Source organism: Capsicum annuum, chromosome 12 (genome assembly GCF_002878395.1).
Source record: "Capsicum annuum cultivar UCD-10X-F1 chromosome 12, UCD10Xv1.1, whole genome shotgun sequence".
Lineage (NCBI taxonomy): Eukaryota > Viridiplantae > Streptophyta > Magnoliopsida > Solanales > Solanaceae > Capsicum > Capsicum annuum.
In genome coordinates this window covers 4,718,250-4,733,966 of record NC_061122.1, presented here as the reverse complement: position 1 = coordinate 4,733,966, position 15,717 = coordinate 4,718,250, and the positions used below count along the sequence as shown (strand labels likewise).

General features: G+C 34.1%; 1 protein-coding gene and 1 long non-coding RNA gene across 4 annotated transcripts in view; one reads left to right on the top strand and one right to left on the bottom strand.

The window, feature by feature from the left end:
- The window catches only part of LOC107850276 (8-hydroxygeraniol dehydrogenase), a 19,567-nt gene extending 4,829 nt beyond the window's left edge, over nt 1-14,738 (bottom strand). Inside the window, exon 1 of one of the 3 annotated variants that reach the window (XM_016694684.2) lies at nt 14,632-14,738. The gene's annotated coding sequence lies outside the window, so the exon portion shown is untranslated. Of the gene's footprint in view, nt 1-58; nt 474-2,015; nt 2,070-14,631 lie in introns of those variants that run through there. The other 2 variants (XM_016694686.2, XM_047400607.1) reach the window with 2 other exon arrangements.
- LOC124889273 lies at nt 11,713-14,035 on the top strand. Its single transcript, XR_007048114.1, has 2 exons — nt 11,713-12,822; nt 13,829-14,035. It is a non-coding gene; the product is annotated as an uncharacterized LOC124889273 (long non-coding RNA).
- Nucleotides 14,739-15,717: the final 979 nt, after the last annotated feature.

The window sequence follows — 15,717 nt, the reverse complement described above, 5'->3', positions numbered from 1 at the left end:
GGTGTTTGTGAAGAATAGTCAATAATATAAGTTAAACCTGCTGGTCACATAACAATACCTTTACCGATTACTGTAAAGATAAAACATGTAAAATAATTCAAATGCCTTAACATTCTCATGTGATTTTTCCATCTTCTTGATTTTTGCATTATAAAGATATTAATTACAACAATTAATTTTGAGTTGTAGAATTATATGCCAATGTGTTGATTTTCATTTGTATATATAGGCCTTAGGATAATGATGTATTCGATGAGGTGTGAAGCAAATGATATCGTCATGGCTGCTCTGTACAATTTTCTTTTGTTGGATCAATTAGAGTATTATTATAGGGCCAAGGTCTGGCTGCAACAACTGTTTTTTTTTCGCTGTCTGATATCCTCATGGGAAGCTTTGAATAGTTTTTTTTCTCGAAAAATATTTAAGAAAAGGGTATGGCCACCAATATCAGCCATAAAAGGACCACTAGTATCCTCATTGAAGTCCCACTGAATCTGAATTCATGTCGGGAAGTCTCATATTGAAGGATAAAGTGTTTTCTAACAAAAGCGACTCTCGATATCAAAACTTCTAAATAAGGATGAAGGAGTACGTACAATTTCCTCATTATTGTTCTGATTGCCAGACTTCTTTTACATGTTTATATTATTTAAATATACATAGTGGCATGTACATTGTGCCACTAATATCTGTTTGTTCTATTGTGCAAGAAAGGATGAATCAAATCACTTACGACATTATGATGATTCAGGTTAGATATATTTAGAGAGATATCATTTTGAATTAGACATTAATACATAATCATAAAGGTCTTTTAACTTGGTAACAGTATTTATATATTTTTTATAATTTTGAATGTGCACAAATAAATATTTAAATTTATATAAAGATGAATAAGTAAATAGGTGTATCCTCCGTGACATCTACATGATATATATATGTTATGAATTTTACCAAAAGTTACCAAAGAAAAGAGAGAATTTGAATGTATTAATCTTTCACTTACTTACTCAATTTCATCATAAGTCGTGGGTTATTTATAGGCCATGCATAGGTCTTACGTAATATTTTAGGGAAAAGTCATCATTTTCATCCCAAACTATACTCGAAAAGTCGAAGACACATCTAAACTATTGAAGTGACCTAATACACACCTATACTATTTAAAAGTGAAATTATTTACCCCTTCAAACGTCATAACCAGATTTTTTCTTAAATGTGTGTACACACGCTGACACGCGTCAATAGCATTTTTTTTACTTTTTTTCTTTTCTTTTTTTAAGATTAATCTCTTTTCTCTTTCTAGATAAAAATTATCTCATATACACTACTGAGATACATGTTTGTTTTTGGGGAAGCCACATTGTCGGAAAAACATGATTGTCTTGGTTATCAAGAATTTGAGAAACGAGAAAAGAGAAAAGGAGAAAGAAAATAACAGGAAAACAACTAGCTCAAAAATTTAAAAGAAATCCGATTGAAGTTACCATTGGAAGTGGAAGTCAGCTCCATCAATTTTTTCAGTATTTGCACTAGCTCTAGCCTACTGTTGTTTCATCAAGTACCAACTTCAATCTTTGTTTTTTAGTTTGAATCTGGGCAAAGCTTATTTAATGATAAAAATGAATTTGATCGGATCAAAGCAACCTGAATCAAACAAGCAAAATAACTTTAATTTTTTCACCGCTTCAAATCTTTCGCTATTTTGTAAAATTCGAAAAAATCAAATCCAATTCGATAAAATTCGAGCAAAGCATAACCCAATCATAAAAACCCCCAAATCATAACCGCCAAATTCGAGCAAATCATAAACCCACAATCATAAACACAATCGAATTTTCTCGAATTGAATTTATGATTTGCTCGAGCAAATCATAAATGCAAGAAATCCTCAATTCAACTTTATAAAATTCGATAAATTCATATCTCAATTCACAAAATTCAAGAAACCCACTACGCAATTCAGTAAAATACAAGAAATTCAAAACTCAACTAGTGAAATTCAAGATACCTACAACTCAATTTTGTAAGATGCAAGCAACCCACAATTCAATTTGATTTTCAACTACCTACAACAAAATGTCGAAAAAAAAGAAAAAAAGTTAAAAGGATAAGTATATATGTAAACTCAACGATGAATTCATGGAGTTTAGAGAAGAAATTGAGCTAAATAATTAAAGATGGAGTTAAGAAAGAGAGGATAAAAGATGAAAGAAGTCAATGATGAAGAGAAAAGAAGAAGAGAAAAGAAGAAGAGGAAAACACACAAAAAAGTAAAGAAAGAAAATAAAAACTATATAAATATTAAAAAAAAGTAATTGAATATAATTGGTTGTTAAAATCCAATAGAATGATGACATGCGGACATTTTAATAAGATTTTGATTTTTTTTGGCTTTTCACGCGCGTGTAGGAATGTGGATATCACTTTCTATGCTAGGTCAGTTACGAGGGGTAAATAGTTTCACTTTTAAATAGTGTAGGTGTGTATTAGGTCACTTCAATAATTTAGGTGTGTCTTCGATTTTTCGAGTATAGTTTGGGGTGACAATGATGACATTTTTCAATGTTTTACAAAGCGGTGGGATATAAGTAGGCTATCAAAGGTGAAAGAAATAGTAAGACTCCACTTAAAAAGAAAAGTAAAATGACCACTTAGAAAAAGGAGGCTAAATGGATATTTATGTCATCCATGCACAACACTCCTCCTTGAATGACCATAAAAAAAATCTACTGAATACGCATTTGAGTGCTGCCTCATTAAAGACCTTACCAGGAAAAATCCAGTAGGATAAAAACCTTGATTAAGTAAAAAAGAGTGCAACGCTTATTTACTCCCCCTGAAAAAACATCACTTAATATCTAGGAGATGATGCATTCCAATCTTGTATCTCAACTTCTCAAAGATGATGTTGGTAATGCCTTAGTGAACATATCAACTAGATTATCACTTGAACGAACTTGTTGAACATCTATTTCACCCCTCTTTTGAAGATCATGAGTAAAGAATAATTTTGGTGAAATGTGTTTTGTTCTGTCTCCTTTGATGTATCCTCCTCTTAATTGAGTTATGCATGCAGCATTGTTTTCATACAATATTATTGGAATATTCTTCTTCAAAGTAAGGCCATATATTTCCTGAGTGTGTTGAGTTATTGACCTCAACTAAACACATTCTCAACTTGCTTCATGAATGACTATTATCTCTGCATGATTTGAAGATGTAGCAATCATGATTTTTTTTGTTGAACACCATGATATAGTTGTACCTCCATATGTAAACAGATAACCTGTCTGAGATCGACCTTTATGTAGATCAGACAAACATCCTACATCTGCATAGCCAATTAATTGTGAATCGGACTCATTTGAATAAAATAGTCCCATATCAATAGTTCCTCGGAGGTATCTGAATATATGCTTAATACCATTCGAATGTCTTCGTGTTGGGGAAGAACTAAATCTTGCTAATAAATTTACAGCAAAAGATATATCTGGTTGTGAATTACTAGCAAGATACATTAATGTCCCAATTGCACTAAGATATGGTACTTAAGCACCAACAAGTTCTTCATTATTTTCATGAGGTCGAAATGGATCTTTATTAATATCAAGTGATCTCACAACCATTGGGGTACTCAATGAATGTGCTTTATCCATAAAAAATCTCTTTAAAATATTTTTAGTATATGTGGATGGATGGACAAATATTTCATTTGTAAAATGTTGAATTTGTAGACCAAGACAAAGTTTTGTCTTTCTGAGGTCTTTCATTTTAGATTCCTTTTTCAAACATCCTACTGTCTTTGGAAGCTCTTCAGGAGTTCCAATGATATTGAAATCATCAACATATATGGCTATTATGACAAATTTAGATCCAGACTTTTTAATAAAGACACAAGGACAGATTGGGACATTTTATACCCTTCTTTTAATAGGTATTCGCTAAGGCGATTATACCACATGTGTCTTGATTTTTTTAATCCGTATAAGGATTTCTGAAGCTTGATTGAATAATATTCTTGAGAAGTTTTATACGCATCAGGCATTTTGAATCCTTCAGAAATTGTCATATAAATATCACTATCTAATGAGTCATATAAGTAGACTGTGACGACGTCCATCAGATGCATATTAAGTTTTTCACGAACTGCCAAATTAATTAGATAACTGAAGGTGATTGCATCCACCACCGGAGAATATGTCTTCATATAATCAATGTCAGGCCTTTGCGAAAATCCTTGTGCCACAAGTTGTACTTTATATTATGACTTCATTTTTCTCATTTCTTTTTCGCACAAAAATCCATTTGTACCCCATTGGCTTTATACCTTCAGGTGTTTAGACTATAGGTCCAAAAACTTTGCGTTTTTCAAGCGAAGCCAATTCAATCCTGATTGCATCTTTCCATTTTGGCCAATCATTTCTCTTTCTACATTCTTCGACAAATTTTGGTTCAAGATCCTCATATTGTTGCATTATTTCATTTGCAACATTATAAGCAAACACATTGTCGACAATTATATCATTTCAATTTTGTATTTTTCTTGATGAGACATAACTGACTGAGATCTCTCTATTTTTATTATTTTCAGGTACCTGAACCTCTTCTGAGGTTTTATCAATTGTTATGTCTTGTTGCTCTCCTTGAGTAGCTTTCTCCATATTATGATTATTTTGATCATTTCCTCCTCTTCTTTTTCAAAGATTTTTATCTTTGGAACCAATTGGTCTACCACATTTTAAGTGTGGTTTAGACTCATTTGCAGTATTCAATTGTCCTATCGGGACATTAACTCGAATGGGAGCATTAGCAGCTGGAATGTGAGATTTTGTAACTCTTGATAGGTCAGTGAATACATCTGGCAGTTGATTTGTAATATTTTGCAAATGAATTATCTTTTGAACTTCTAGTTTACATTTATTTGTACGAGGATCTAAGTGAGATAATTATATGCATTCCAGTCTATTTTCTTTTCCAACTGCTTATTTTCTCCCCCTTAATGTTGGATATATTGTTTCATCAAAATAACAATCAGCAAATTTTGTCGTAAATAAATCTCCAGTCATAGGTTCCAAATATTTTATAATAGAAGGAGATTCATACCCCACATATATTTTCAACCTTCTTTGAGAACCCATTTTTGTGCGTTGTGATAGAGCAATTGGAACATATACCGCACATCCAAAAATTCTTAGATGGGAAATATTTGGCTCTTGACCAAAATTTAATTGTAATGGGGAGATTTTATGATAACTTATGGGCCTTATCCACACAAGAGCTGCTGCATGCAAAATAGCATGACCCCATATCAAAATGGAAAGTTTTGTTCTCATAAGCATTGATCTAGCGATTAATTGGAGTCATTTAATCAATGATTCTGCTAGACCATTTTGAGTATGAACGTGAGCAACCAGATGTTCAATTGTTATTTTAGTTGATACACAATATTCATTAAAAGCCTGGGAAGTAAATTCACCCGCATTATCGAGACGAATTATCTTTATTGTATAATCTGGAAATTGTGCTCTTAAATTTATTATTTGAGCAAGTAATCTCGTAAATGCCAAATTACGAGTTGATAATAAACACACATGTGACCATCTTGTAGATGCATCTATTAAAACCATATAATAATTAAATGGTCCACATTGAGGGTGAATAACCCACACATATCACCCTGTATACGTTCCAGAAATGCAGGGGATTCAATTCCCACTTTCATTATTGATGACCTAGTAATTAATTTGCCTTGAGTACATGCAACATAAAATAATTCTTTAAATTGAAGAATCTCCTGGTCTTCAACGATTGTCCATATGAATTCTCAATTATTTTGCGCATTATATTAGAACCGGGATGGTCCAACCGGTCATGCCAGATAATAAAACTATTTGAATCAGTAAACTTCTGATTTATTATGGCATGTATTTATACAGTGCTAATACTTGTGTAGTATAAGTTGGAAGAAAGAGTAGGTAATTTTTTAAGTATATATTTATTACCCGACATTATTTTAGTAATATAAAAATATTCAACTTTTCCATCATTGGTAGTCTCAATATGATAGCCATTTTGGCGAATGTCTTTGAAACTTAATAAATTTCTTTGAGATTTACTACAATATAATGCTTCATCAATCATCAAATTTGTTCCTCCAGAAAGTAATAAGTTAGCTTTTTCGGAGCCTTCAATTAATCTTGCACTACCACATATAGTATTAACATTGGCTTCTTTCATCACGAAACAAGAGAAATATTTCTTATCTCTTAGAATAGTATGTGTGGTAGCACTATCTATAAGACATATATCATTGTAACTTATTTTGGATCCAATTGATGATTGGGAAATTTCTATATTCTTCAAATAAAAAAAACATACTATAAGAAATTTAAAAAACTAACATAAGAAATATAAAAATTATAAACACACGGTACATTAATAAAACAGAAAAACATAACTGCAAACAAAAGAAAATAGTAACTTTCTTTATAATTTATTCTGAACTAAGGTGATCAGTTCTTCAATCAATGTCCTCATAGCAATTTTCAACTTTCAATATCCGAGAGGCCCTTTAAGTCATTATCATTGTAAGCAAGATTTGTCTCAACATCATCATATGTATTTGATGGATCCGCTTCATCATCATCACCTCGAAAGGTCAAGTGTACTTCCACATCATTTTCTTTTTTTTTTTTAAGTGAAGCTTGATAAAGTTTGACAAAATGATCAGGCGTACGACAAGCACGTGCCCAATGACCTTTTGTAGACACGTAATTTTGTCCCTCCCCAAAAATATTTTTATCCATTTTTATCCTCGTCTTACCATGTATCCTACCCCAGGTGATAATCTCTTCACAAAAGAACAAAAAATAATTTCTAACAAATTAACAACTCACCCAACCAAAATTTAACACATCACACCCCTACCCTACCTCACTACTCTACCCCACGTACCCCATTTACATTTTTCTCTTTTTGTAACAAATTATAACAGAATAAGGGACACATACACATTGAGGGAAAGGAGACAAATAAGACATCACACACAATATAAGGGGAGAGGGATTCAATCTCCGGGGAGGGGGGGGCTTTCTTCCATTTTCATAGAACATACGCACATAGAGCCATAAAATTCTTCATCTTTTTCCTTCTTTCATATACACTCACACCACATACACAGAACACACACGCAGTAACATACTCTCACCCACACAGAGATCCAAATTAAGAGAGTGGTAGGATAGAGGAAAGAGACGTGAGAGAGATAGCGGAAAAGGGGAAAGTGATCGAAAAAGGTGAACTGAGTGAGAGAGAGGGGAAAAAAGGTATAGGCTGACTATTTTCGATGAGCTTTCACTGGAAACTAGCCGGAATCCGACACCGTAGAATACCATTGATCTCTAAAATCACCTAAAAATTGACCAAAATTCAGTTCTGGTGAGGTTTTCTTGTTTTTTTTTTGTGAATTCCGTTAAAGTTCCGCCGAAAAATGACAACCCAGCTGACTGTTCCTAAAAAACTACCACCGAAAATAGTCAAAACCACCATAACCAGCCCGACTTCAATGAAATCGACCAAAAAACGAGGTACACAGTGACGTTTATGCACAAAATTGGGTTCGGGTGTGGTCTATCTTTCACGATATCTGTTTCAGCTCAACTTGGTTTTTAATTTCGCGGTTTTCTTATTTGGTTCTAATTTGAACGGAGCTCGGGTCAAAGTTTATTGATTCGGGGATCGTATATGAGGTTCGAATCGAGGTTTTTTGGGCGCGGGTCTATCTTCAATATATCGAAATCGACAATGAGGTCCAATTCTATTCTTTTTTTTATTTCATTATTTTCTTATATTTGGTGTGTCGGATTGAAAGTGTGTTTTGTTTGATACTTGTTGGTGATGAATGCATATTTATTTTGATTCATTGTTAGCGGTTTAATTCGGAATAAATATGAATGTTGTTAAACACAATAGTATCATGATAGGGTGAAATTGGTAGGAAAATGGTAGGCCGGGTAGGCAAATTGATGAATAACGATTTGTTGAGTGTTTAAATATGCGTGTGAATGGTTCGTTCTACTTTATCGCACAAAAATTAAAATTGCACTCATTTGGCCGGGGAATGCCTCAAGGGATTTGTATAGATTTATCTGGGGAATGCCCCAAAGTATTCTGCATTTGTAGGACATCCGTGATGAAGGCCCAAGGCATCGGGTAAGGCATTGCAGCGTAATTTAGGTTAGCGTAGGTTACATTTCAGTATCTTTTATTTTGGGCCTGTAATAAATTAGACTGGACACTGTATTTTTGGATCTTGTTTTGTTTTCTTTTGTTGTTTGTTTGATTGTTCGACATGATTTTGTGTGGTTTATACATTCATAGTGTCAAATTAGCTGATATGCTCCACCAAGCGGCCGTGATTGAACCAGGAGATCGGGGGGGTGCCTAACACCTTCCCCTCGATCAACAGAATTCCTCAGCGGGAATCTCTATTCGCGGATCAGTTTTAGAGTCAAAACTATTTTAAAAAAGGATTTTTAAAGGTGACTTCACACACCCGATTATGCCAAGTGGCGACTCTGAGTTTAAATGTAAATAATCCTTTTCGAAACAAAAATTTTCATCTTTATGTCACTTTAACAATAAAAACCCTTTTGAAACTTTGAAATCTTAATCTTTTTGGAGTTAAAAAGGGGGTGTGACAGCTTTGGCGACTTTGCTGGGGATTATATTCAAAATTCGAGCTTATTTTTGGAGTTATATCGACTTAGTTTGGCATTATGTGTGTATAAACGTTGTTTGTGTTATCATTTGTGTTATTGTTTTTTTGAGTGCCTATGTACTCTTTGTTTACAGTTTTTCTCTATGTGTTACCGCTTTATATCTGGCATCATATGCACAACCCGAGTCATTCTTTCTGCAATAAGTTCATAGTACACGCTGTATACATGACCTCTAGTTGAGTCACCCTTATCTTAGGAGGGAGAGCCGTCGGCTAGTATGGAGTGGGTGGAAAGCTAACGTAGCCACTATCGGCCATACGCTCCCCTGAATAGCCTTGTTAGTGAACACCAATATAGGTCAGCCTTTAGGTCATGCTTATCTGCATCATGTTGAGACCTAGCGGGACCCACTTGGTCATTCGTAGGAGACTCGCTCATAAAGCATCTCTACGTGCTAATTATTGTATTTTTAGAGGGTAACAAGTTCATTTGACGGATAATTTGGGGCAAAACATGTGTTAGAAATAAAGTGCATTGAAAAGAAATATGGAAAGGAAAAAAAGAGAAAAAAAGAAAGGTGAAAAAAAAAAGAAAAAAAGAGTGTGAGCACAAGAAAAAAGAGTTTTCAAATTGATACTTAACCCTAAAAAAATGACACTAACAAATATGAAAGGAAAATCCTTTTGGTATTTTCATTATATGAAATGTGTAAAACTTCATCAATTGAACAAAGCAAAGACAAAAGGCCAGCACATGAAAAAAGCATGATTGTGAGCAAAAATAAAGCATGCAGAAATTTTGTCAACAGACAAGTCCAGGAAATCATGAAAATATCAAGGTTTAAAGGGTTTATCTGAGAAACATGGCAAAGCATAGATAATGTTTTTGTTTCAGAGTCACTCTTAATGATCTGAGGTTGGATCAATGAAGCAGCAAGTCAATGACATATGTTAATGGTTGGAAGCAAGGTTAAATGTAACGAGGGAAAGAGCGATCACCACAGAAGCTAAATCCATAAACTAGCCACCATAGTTTAAACTTATAAGTTTTCTTTGATGAAACAGGAAACATATTGCCTCCAAAGCAAGGACTTCAGAGCATAAATATCATAGGATGCGATGCCTCACTTTTACAAATGCAGGAAGCAATGTTGCTGCATAGGTTTGATAATCAAATCATGGTAAAAATTCATCATCTCATATCCCTCGAAGACGCACTTTCTTGTTCAGGGATTTCAGTTTTTATTTGCTGGGTGATACACTTTTTAAATTGAACCTTGATTCCTATAAGATGTACCTTTAAGTCGAGTCATCTCCTTTGATTCCTACAAGATGTACCTTTTAATCGAGTCATATCCCTTGACTCTTAGAAGACATACCTTTTAGTTGAGTCATCTCCTTTGATTCCTAAGATGTTCCTTTTAGTTGAGTCATTCCCTTTGATTCCTATAAGAAGAAACTTTTAATCTATTTATCTCCCTTGACTCTTAGAAGATGTACCTTTTAGTCGAGTCATCTCCTTTGATTCCTATAAGACGCACCTTTTAGTCGAGTCATTCCCTTTGATTCCCATAAGATGTACCTTTTAGTTAAGTTATCTCCATTGACTCTTAGAAGGCGTACCTTTTAGTTGAGTCATCTCCTTTGATTCCTCAGACGTAACTTTTAGTCGAGTCATTCCCTTTGATTCCTATAATACGTACCTTTTAGTCGATTCATTTCCCTTGATTCCTAGAATACATACCTTTTAGTCGAGTCACTCTTCTTGATTCCTAGAAGACGTACCTTTTAGTCGAGTCATCTCCCTTGATTCCTATAAGTCGTACCTTTATTTGAGTCACTCACCTTGATTTCTATAAGACGTACCTTTTAGTCGAGTCACTCTCCTTGATTCCTAGAAGACATAACTTTTAGTCGAGTCATCTCCCTTGATTTCTATAAGATGTACCTTTAGTCGAGTCACTCACCTTGATTCCTATAAGACGTACCTTTTAGTCGAGTCACTCCCCTTAATTCATATAAGACATACCTTTTAGTTGAGTCATTCCCCTTGATTCCTATAAGACGTACCTTTTAGTCGAGTCATTCACTTGATTCCTATAAGACGTACCTGTTAGTCGAGTCATTCTCCTTGATTCCTATAAGACGTACATTTTACTCGAGTCGTTCCCCTTGATTCCTATAATCCGTACCTTTTAGTCGAGTCATTCCCTTGATTCCTAGAAGATGTACCTCCTAGTCAAGTCAGTCCCCTTGATTTCTAGAAGATACACTTTCTAGTCGAGTCATTGCACTTAACCCTTAGGAGAGGCACTTCCTTGCTAGCTTTCATTTGTCGGATGGAACATTTTTTAACTTAAAATTGTATCTCTAGAAGACACTTTCTAGTCAGAATTCCTTACTTTAATTCTTAGGAGACGCACTTCCTAGTCTTGATCATTCAATTTTACTCTCAAGAGATGCATTTCTTGGTCAGAGTCTTGATTCATCATTGCAACATCCAAGTAGGTATGATGTAACTTTTACAAAAGTTTTCTGATGATAAACAGGGGAAAAATTTAATTTCTGTTTTGGGAACTTTACTTTTCTGGCAAATGGAGTCTCTCTTTACAATAATTTTTGTTTGGAATAATTTTCTTTCTAGTTTTGATGTGATTTCAAGATCCCACTTAAAGAACAGGGCGAATAAATGGAAAGTCAAGCAATAAGATGAAGCAGTTGAAAGTCAAGTAACAAGATGAAGAAATTTCAAGTCAGGAGCCTGCCTGAAGAATAGGGTGATGATGTAGCAAGTCAAGAGTCAAGGAAAGCTGCATAGATAGAGTTTTTGTAATTTCATTTATATTTTTAACTTGTAACTTTTATTTTTGATGTAATGACAGAGTCACGGACTGGAACCTCGACGGGACCTCACTCAACTCTCCAACTTGGTTGTCCTTCTTTATTTTGTTTTTTCCTTTGAATAATGGTCAGGTCAAAATTCTATCTCGTTGTGTACTTTCTTGTATGAAAACACTTTGTGTTTACATGCAAAGAGAGGCATGATGTAGACACGTAATTTTGTCCCTCCCCGAAAGCATTTTTATCTATTTTTATCCTCGTCTTACCATGTATCCTACCCCAGGTGATAATCTCTTCACAAAAGAACAAAAAATAACTTCTAACAAATTAACAACTCACCCAAATAAAATTTAACACATCACACCCCTACCCCTACCCTACCTTACTACCCTACCCCACGTACCTCCTTCACATTTTTCTTCTTTTTGTAACAAACCATAGCAGAATAAGGGACACATACACATTGAGGAGAAAGGATCCAAAATAGACATCACACACAATATAAGGGGAGAGAGATTCCATCTCCGGGGGGGGGGGGGTCTTTCTTCCATTTTCACAGAACACACGCACATAGAGCCATAAAATTCTTCATATTTTTCCTTCTTTCATATACACCCACACCACACACACAGAACATGCACGCAACAATATACTCTTACCCACATAGAGTTCCAAATCAAGAGAGTGGTAGGATAGAGGAAAGAGACGCGAGGGAGATAGCGGAAAAGGGGGAAGTGATTGGAAAAAAGGAACTGAGCGAGAGAGAGGGGAAAAAAGATGTAGGCTGACTATTTCCGGTGATCTTTCGCTGAAAACTAGCCAAAATCCGACACTGGAGAATACCATTGATCTCTAAAATCACCTAAAAATTGACCAAAATTCAGTTCAGGTGAGGTTTTCTTCATTTTTTTGGTGAATTCCGTTAAAGTTTTGTTAGAAAACGACAAACCAGCTGACTGTTCCTAACCAACTACCACCGTAAATAGTCAAAACTACCATAAACAGCTCGGCTCCAATGAAATTGAACAGAAAATGAGCTACACAGTGACGTTTATGCATGAAATCGGGTTCAGGTGTGGTCTATCTTTCGCGATATCTATTCAACTCAACTTGGTTTTTGATTTCGTGATTTCCCTATTGGGTTCTGATTTGAACGGAGCTTAGGTCAAAGTTTGTTGATTTGGGGATCGTATATGAGGTTCGAGTCGAGGTTTTTCTGTTGTGGGTCTATCTTCAATATATCGAAACCGACAATTGAGGTCCAATTCTATTCCTTTTCTTTAATTTCATTGTTTTCTTATATTTGGTGTGTTGGATTGAATGTGTGTCTTGTTTGATCTTTGTTGGTGATGAATGCGTATTTATTTTGATTCTTTGTTAACGGTTTAATTCGGAATAAATATCAATGTCGTTAAACACAATAGTATCATGATAGGGTGAATTGGTAGGCAAATGGTCGGCCGGGTAGGCAAATTGAGGAATAACGATTTGTTGAGAATGCCCCGAAGAATTTGTATTGATTTATCCGGGGAATGCCTCGAAGTATTCTGTACTCGAAGGACGTCCGTGATGAAGGTCCGAGGCATCGGGTAAGGCATTGGAGCATAGTTTAGGTTAGCGTAGGTTACATTTCAGTATCTTTTATTTTGGTTTTGTAATAAATTAGACTGGACACTGTATTTTTGGATCTTGTTTTGTTTTCTTTTGTTGGTTGTTTGATTGTTCAGCGTGATTTTGTGTGATTTATACATTCATAGTGTCAAATTAGCTGACATGCTCCCCCAAGTGACCGTGGTTAAACCACGGGATTGGGAGATGCCTAACACTTTCCCCTCAGTCAACCGAATTCCATAATCGGAATCTCTATTCGCGAATCAGTTTTAGAGTCAAAACCTTTTTGAAAAAGGATTTGCAAAGATGACTTGGCACACCCGATTATGCCAAGTGGCGACTCTGAGTTTAAATGTAAATAATCCTTTTTGAAATAATTTTTTTTATTTTTTTGTCACTTTAATAATAAAAGCCCTTTCAAAACTTTAAAATCTTAATCTTTTTGGAGTTAAAAAAGGGGTGTGACACCTTTCATACAACATCGGTGACAAATGTTAACTTTACCCTTTGAAGGATTATTTTGAGAACCTTTCTTATTCTCTTGTTTATTTCCATCATTATGACGATAATTATTTCTTCCTTTTCCACGTCCTCGCCCACGTCCACGACTATGGCCTTGACCACGATTTCGATAATAATTTTGCCTTATTTCAGGCTGATCATACGCTGCTACAATATTCGCTTCAGGGAATGAAGCAGATCCAGTGGGACGAGCTTCATGATTTTTCATTCACAAAGTATTATTCTGCTCTGCCACAAGTAGGCTTGTAATCAATTCAGAATATTTATTAAATCCCTTTTCACGATATTGCTGTTGTAACAATACATTAAAATCATGAAAAGTGGAAAAAGTTTTCTCTAGTAAGTCCTCATCAGTGATGGTTTCTCCACATAATCTTAATATTGAACTTACTTTATGAATAACATAATTATACTCAACTACGGTTTTAAAATCTTGAAATCGAAGGTATATCCAGTCATATTTAGCTTTCGATAATATCATCAATTTTAGGTGGTGATATCGGTCCTTCAAGTTGATCCATGATTCGAGTGGATCTTTCACAGTTAAATATTCAGTTTTTAATCCTTCGTGGAGGTGATGACGAAGAAAAATCATAGCTTTTGCCTTATCTTGACTTGATGCGTTATTTTCTTGTTTAATAGTATCCTCAAGATCTCTAGCATCAAAGTGAATTTCAGCATCAAGAACACTTAATAAATAATTCTTTCCGGTAATATCCAGTGCTACAAACTCAAGTTTCGATAAATTTGACATAGTGAAACTCTCATAGAAAGATTAATAAGTTAGATATAATGATATTTTAAAAATAAGATAACCATCTCAAATAAATCTAAATAGAATCATATATTGTTAATAGATTATTATCAAAAGTTTTTTCTTTTAAAAATTTATATTTGTGTGTGTTGATGAAAATAAATAGTTACATAATACGTACCTTGTTAGAACATCGTGCTGATAACGTGTTATGAATTTAACCAAAAGTAACCAAAGAAAAGAGAGAATTTGAATGTATTAATCTTTCACTTACTTACTCAATTTCATCATAAGGCGTGAGTTATTTATAGGCCATGCATAGGTCTTACATAATATTTCACAAAGGGGTGGGATATGAGTAGGCTATCAAAGGTGGAGGAAATAGTAAGACTCCACTTAAAAAGAAAGGTAAAATGACCACTTAGAAAAAGGAGGCTAAATGGATATTTATGTCATCCGTTCACAACAATATATATATATATGACGAAATCCATTGTCAGAGTGTTGCAAACCTACCACTGTTATCTGAAAGAACATGCTCATTAAAGACGACATCCATTAGGATTAGGGCACACAACAAGCATGGGAATCACATTGGTAAAATTGTCCTAAATTCATGTTCATTTCTACTACCTTTTGAGGGTAGCGAGGTCATTTTAACATCATCCTGATTTTTGTCTACACTTATTTTTTTATCTACACTTATTATTATTATTATTATGTTATTATATTTTTCGTATCCATCTTTGGTCTTTTCTTTTCTCTCGTTATCTACCTTTATTTTATCATTCTTTATGACTTTTGTTTTTCTTTAGAAGAGGAAAAAATAATGAAAAACAACGAAACAAAATGATTAGATCGAACCCAAAAATAGGTTGCCTACAATCATGTAGTACATGAATCAGATCTTGCGTAGTTCGGGCAGTCTTGCCAAAATGGCCAATTAAACTCTTTTTTCACTCTTTTGCTTGAAACTTTAAGAAGAAAAGAAAATAACAATTTGTCAAAAGAATTGACGAACATGTTTTTGCATTTTTTTTTTAAAATACCTATACAAAACGAAACCTATGATTACCAAAGAAAAATCTTTTGGGGTTTTCAATTTTGAATTTCATATGAAAATGAAACTTGAAACTATTAAAGGAAAAATCTTTTTGTAGTTTTCTTTTGAAGATGTATATGAAACACCTACTCTAAATAAAGAGTGAAGAAAATCTTTATTTTTTTTGAATTTTTTGGAATAAGATCAACCAAAAATGAACCCTAC